Raw genomic sequence first — 6472 nt, forward strand, 5'->3', positions numbered from 1 at the left:
ACACACTAAAAATACGTAAAATCGCCCCCTAGTGGCCGATTTCTTTCAAAATTCTTACAGACCTCTAGGACCGTGAGGCGAACATGCCCAGCGAGTTTCGTTTCGATCACTCATCGTTAACCTTGTTAAATGGCTGCTCAATTTTAATTGGCCAATGGCGGCCATGTTTTTTGAGATATGCCAATCTCCTTATAGTATGTTATGACAACTTGGTCAAAGACCCTGCATGCCAAATTTCAAGCTGATCGGACTAGTGGCTGTAAGGTTAGAGTAATTTTTATGTTTTTTTAGCTTTATAGCGCCACCATGTGGACAAAGTCTGCGGGTTTTGCAGTGTCACCTCAATTTAAGCTTATGCATGTGTGTACCAAGTTTGGTGATGATATCTCATTTCGTTCAAAAGTTATAGCTCCAATTAACATTTAGCTTCAATTAGCATCGAACATTGTTGTGTACTGTTTCGAGTGAGAATAAAAATGTCAACTTTTTTTTGATAATTATTGATATTCAGTGTCCAGAGAACATTTGAGAGCTGGTTTGGTTTAGATTGAGTGTAAAACCTAGGACTAGTTCGCAAAAGTAGGTTTCGGACAAATCGCGATGTAGCGGGAAAACGGTGCGTCGTAGAGCAAAAATTTCTGCTATACACTTTTGTTCAGGTTAACCCAAGGATTCAAAAAATGTAAAGTCTTTGAGTCTACGACAAACGGTGAACGTATAGCAGCCAAAAATGTCCAAAAAGTGTTTTTTTGGCGCCATAGCGCCACCTATGGTCTGATTTGGCTGATCTTTGGCCAGAACGTAGTGTACCGGGGTACTACCATCTGGCCAAGTTTCAGCTCTCTCGGCCTTACGGTTTGGTCTGGGCAATAGTGACTTCGGCAGAATAATAATAATAATAATAATAATAATAATAATAATAATAAAAATCTTAACAAAAACAATAGGGTTTCAGCGCTTCGCGCTTGACCCCCTAAAAATCCTTACAAATACAATAGGGTTTCAGCGCTTCGCGCTTGACCCCCTAAATATAGCTGCGAGCAGCAATTAACGGGGGTCAAGCAGTTTAGCAGGGTAAGGTCATATAGCAGTTAGGACGCCTGTAAGTAGTTTATTCGACAACGAAATATACGATTAGAGCGTTAAAGTTTATAGATTGAGCTAACAAACGTTTGATTAAACACTCCAGAGAAGCAACTTCGATTTTTACATATTGACAAATTTTTAATGAACATTTCGAGTGACCACTTTTATGTCAAAGTGACCAGTATAAGCAGCCCTATGATATAATGTGTAGATCGAGTCATGGCACCTTAGACAAAGACACGACATGTCAAATTTTAAGTTAATCAGATAAATGGTTACTCAGATACAGTGATTTTACAATGTATAGCGCCATCATGTGGCCATTGTCTACGAGTTTTATGCTATGACCTTAGACTGACCTCTTGCATATGTGTAACAAGTTTGGTGAAGATATTTTAATTCATTCATGAGTTATGGCTATTTTAGCTCTTCTTAATAAAAATGACAAAAGAGCAGTGAATAAGCTATTAGTGATCTCCTACTGCCATCTAGTGGCCACAGTGTAATTTATTTATGTGATTACAGCCATTTAGGTGTGCATAAACATATCCCTTCTATAATTGAGCATGTTCTAACTATATAAAATGAAAAATTTGCATTTTATTAAAATAATTAAAAATCTACAGAGTAAAAAGTGTGACAAGCTTTGACTAAATTTGATCTTAAATGCATTAACTGTGTTCATGCCATGTCAGTTTGGGATTCAGAATGCATTACATAACACTACATCACATTCTTTGCTATAGAGCAGTAAAATAAACAATAAGTGGTCTGTTACTGCCATCTAGAAGCCACAAATGATATTTTCTTTACATATGTTTTAAAACAAGGTGTTTAATTATAGAACCAGTTTTAGCTATTAGAATTATTATGAAGAGGTTAACTGGGACCAAATTAGATGTGTAATGCATAACAGTGTTTACATCAGGTCAAAATATGATTCAGAATGATCCTAAATGCAATTTCCCTGACTTTAAACTCAAAAAATGTAAAACAACAAAGGTATACAAATGTTTTGAACAATAAATAAGTGGTCTTGTTGTGACATCTAGTGGTTAGAAATGGTAGGTGACAGTTAAAAGTCTGTGTTATAGTGGCTAAAATGATAGAATATTGAAAATGTGTTTTTGAGACCTTTAAACATCCAAGATGGACAAAAAAAATAACTTATAAATCATTTCAGTGATAAGTGTGTAAATGAAGCACATTTACTTCATTTTTAAGCCATTTTAGCATGTTTTTAGAACCATTTCCACTATTATAGCGCCACCTATTGCCCAATCTCCACAAAATTTTTGCCTGTTTATTCACATTGATATGCCACATCTGCTCACCAATTTCTGAGATGTTTTCGGTTTTCCTTATTGGTTTACAGGCATGTAGGTTAGTGTAGACACGCCCCTTTTATAAATGAGCCAGTTACAGCTATCTAAAATGGAAAGTTCAACTTTTTTTTGATAATTATTGATCTACTCAGTCCAGAGGTTCATACAACACTGGTTTCGTTGCGATTGAGTTAAAAACCAGGGACTAGTTCGCAAAAGTAGGTTTTGTTTATATTGATGGTTTTTTAATGAACAGTTTGAGTAACAGCAGTGGTTTTAGTCTCAAACTGTTCAGTACGAGCAGACCTATCATATGATATGTAGATTAAGTGTTTTTTGTGAAATAGTATGTAAATGAAGCAAATTTACTTTATTTTTAAGCGATTTAGCATTATTTAAAGACTATTTTTGCTATTATAGCGCCACCTATGGTTTGATCTTCACAAAATTTAGCAAGTTTCATCTCGTTGATATGCCACATGTGCTCACCAATTTCTGTGATGTTTTGGGCTTTCCTTATTGGTTTACAGGCATGTAGGTTCGTGTGGACACGCCGCTTTTGTAAATTAGCCTGTTACAGCTAGCCAAAGTGAAAAGTTCAACTTTTTTTTGATAATTATTGATCTACACAGTCCAGAGATTCCAACAACACTGGTTTCGTTGCGATTGAGTGAAAAACCAGGGACTAGTTCGCAAAAGTAGGTTTTGTTTATATTGATGGTTTTTTAATGAACAGTTTGAGTAACAGCAGTGGTTTTAGTCTCAAACTGTTCAGTACGAGCAGACCTATCATATGATATGTAGATTAAGTGTTTTTTGTGAAATAGTATGTAAATGAAGCAAATTTACTTTATTTTTAAGCGATTTAGCATTATTTAAAGACTATTTTTGCTATTATAGCGCCACCTATGGTTTGATCTTCACAAAATTTAGCAAGTTTCATCTCGTTGATATGCCACATGTGCTCACCAATTTCTGTGATGTTTTGGGCTTTCCTTATTGGTTTACAGGCATGTAGGTTCGTGTGGACACGCCGCTTTTGTAAATTAGCCTGTTACAGCTAGCCAAAGTGAAAAGTTCAACATTTTTTTGATAATTATTGATCTACAAAGTCCAGAGATTCCAACAACACTGGTTTCGTTGCGATTGAGTGAAAAACCAGGGACTAGTTCGCAAAAGTAGGTTTTTCCTATATTGATAAATATTTATTGAACGGTGTAAGTGACAGCAGTGGTTTGAGTGTCAAACTGTTCGGTGTAAGCAGGCCTATCATATGATATGTATTTTGTGTGGTTGCGCAAAAGGTTGTGTGATACACAACTCATTACACACTAAAAATACGTAAAATCGCCCCCTAGTGGCCGATTTCATTCAAAATTCTTACAGACCTATAGGACCGTGAGTCGAACATGCCCAGCGAGTTTCGTTTCGATCACTTATCGTTAACCTTGTTAAATGGCTGCTCAATTTTAATTGGCCAATGGCGGCCATGTTTTTTGAGATATGCCAATCTCCTTATAGTATGTTATGACAACTTGGTCAAAGACACTGCATGCCAAATTTCAAGCTGATCGGACTAGTGGCTGTAAGGTTAGAGTAATTTTTATGTTTTTTTAGCTTTATAGCGCCACCATGTGGCCAAAGTCTGCGGGTTTTGCAGTGTTACCTCAAATTGAACTTATGCATGTGTGTATCAAGTTTGGTGATGATATCTCATTTCGTTCAAAAGTTATAGCTCCAATTAGCATTTAGCTTCAATTAGCATCGAACATTGTTGTGTACTGTTTCGAGTGAGAATAAAAATGTCAACTTTTTTTTGATAATTATTGATATTCAGTGTCCAGAGAACATTTGAGAGCTGGTTTGGTTTAGATTGAGTGTAAAACCTAAGACTAGTTCGCAAAAGTAGGTTTCGGACAAATCGCGATGTAGCGGGAAAACGGTGCGTCGTAGAGCAAAAATTTCTGCTATACACTTTTGTTCAGCTTAACCCAAGGATTCAAAAAATGTAAAGTTTTTGAGTCTACGACAAACGGTGAACGAATAGCGGCCAAAAATGTCCAAAAAGTGTTTTTTTTGCGCCATAGCGCCACCTATGGTCTGATTTGGCTGATCTTTAGCCAGAACGTAGTGTACCGGGGTACTACCATCTGGCCAAGTTTCAGCTCTCTCGGCCTTACGGTTTGGTCTGGGCAATAGTGACTTCGGCAGAATAATAATAATAATAATAATAATAATAAAAATCTTAACAAAAACAATAGGGTTTCAGCGCTTCGCGCTTGACCCCCTAATAATAAATATAGCTGCAAGCAGCAATTAACGGGGGTCAAGCAGTTTAGCAGGGTAAGGTCATATAGCAGTTAGGATGCCTGTAAGTAGTTTATTCGACAATGAAATATAGATTAGAGTGTTAAAGTTTATAGATTGAGCTAACAAATGTTTGATTAAACACTCCAGAGAAGCAACTTCGATTTTTACATATTGACAAATTTTTAATGAACATTTCGAGTGACCGCTTTTATGTCAAAGCATTCAGTATAAGCAGCCCTATGATATAATGTGTAGATCGAGTCATGGCACCTTAGATAAAGACACAGCATGTCAAATTTCTAGTTAATCAGATAAATGGTTACTCAGATACAGTGATTTTACAATGTATAGCGCCACCATGTGGCCAATGTCTACGAGTTTCATGCTATGACCTCTGATTAACCTCTTGCATATGTCTAACAAGTTTGGTGTAGATATTTCAATCCATTCATGAGTTATGGCTATTTTAGCTCTTCCCAACAAACATGACAAAACTATATCACTATATAAACTAATAACTTTGTGTTTTATTAAAAGAATTTAAAAATCTATAGAGTAAAAGGTGTGACAAGCTTTGACAAAATTTAATCTTAAATGCATTAACTGTGTTCAGTTAATGTCAATTTGGGATTCAGAATGCATTACATTACATTACATTCTTTGCTACAGAGCAGTAAAATAAACTATAAACAATAAGTGGTCTGTTACTGCCATCTAGTGGCCACAGTTGTGATTTTCTTTACAAATGTTTTAAAACAAGGTGTTTAATTATAGAACCAGTTTTGCCTATTAGAATTATTTCACAGAGGTTAACTGTGAAAAAATTAGATGTTTAATGCATAGCAGTGTTTATATCAGGTCAAATGTGATTCAGAATGATCCTAAATGCAATTTCCCTGACTTTAAACTCAAAAAAATGTAAAACAACAAAGGTATGCAAATGTTATGAACAATAAATAAGTGGTCTTGTTGTGACATCTAGTGGTTAGAAATGGTAGGTGACAGTTAAAAGTCTGTGTTATAGTGGCTAAAATGATAGAATACTAAAAATATGTGTTTTTGAGACATTTAAACATCCAAGATGGGCAAAAAAAAAAAACTTATAAATCATTTCAGTGATAGGTGTGTAAATTAAGCACATTTACTGCATTTTTAAGCCATTTTATGATGTTTTTAGAACCATTTCTACTATTATAGCGCCACCTATTGCCCGATCACCACAAAATTTTGCATGTTTATTTGCATTGATATGCCACATGTGCTCATCAATTTCTGTGATGTTTTGGGTTTTTCTTATTGGTTTACAGGCATGTAGGTTCGTGTAGACACGCCCCTTTTGTAAATGAGCCTGTTACAGCTATCTTAAATGGAAAGTTCAACTTTTTTTTGATAATTATTGATCTACTCAGTCCAGAGGTTCATACAACACTGGTTTCGTTGCGATCGAGTAAAAAACTAGAGACTAGTTCGCAAAAGTAGGTTTTGTTTATATTGATGGTTTTTTAATGAACGGTGTGAGTGACAGCAGTGGTTTTAGTGTCAAACTGTTCAGTATGAGCAGACCTATCATATGATATGTAGAATGAGTGTATTTGTGAAATAGTGTTTAAATGAAGCAAATTTACTTTATTTTTAAGCCATTTGGCATGTTTTTAAGACTATTTTTGCTATTATAGCGCCACCTATGGTTTGATCTTCACAAAATTTTGCAAGTTTCTTCTCATGGATATGCCACATGTGCTCACCAATTT

At 35.4% G+C, this 6472-nt stretch overlaps 1 long non-coding RNA gene across 1 annotated transcript; it reads left to right on the forward strand.

Annotated features, from left to right (window-relative positions):
• Positions 1–492: 492 nt before the first annotated feature.
• Positions 493–6032, forward strand: LOC141385853 (uncharacterized). The gene is made up of 3 exons (XR_012406964.1): positions 493–948; positions 999–2633; positions 3114–6032. It is a non-coding gene; the product is annotated as an uncharacterized lncRNA (long non-coding RNA).
• Positions 6033–6472: the final 440 nt, after the last annotated feature.

The sequence above is a fragment of the Danio rerio genome, chromosome 5, assembly GCF_049306965.1.
Source record: "Danio rerio strain Tuebingen ecotype United States chromosome 5, GRCz12tu, whole genome shotgun sequence".
NCBI lineage: Eukaryota > Metazoa > Chordata > Actinopteri > Cypriniformes > Danionidae > Danio > Danio rerio.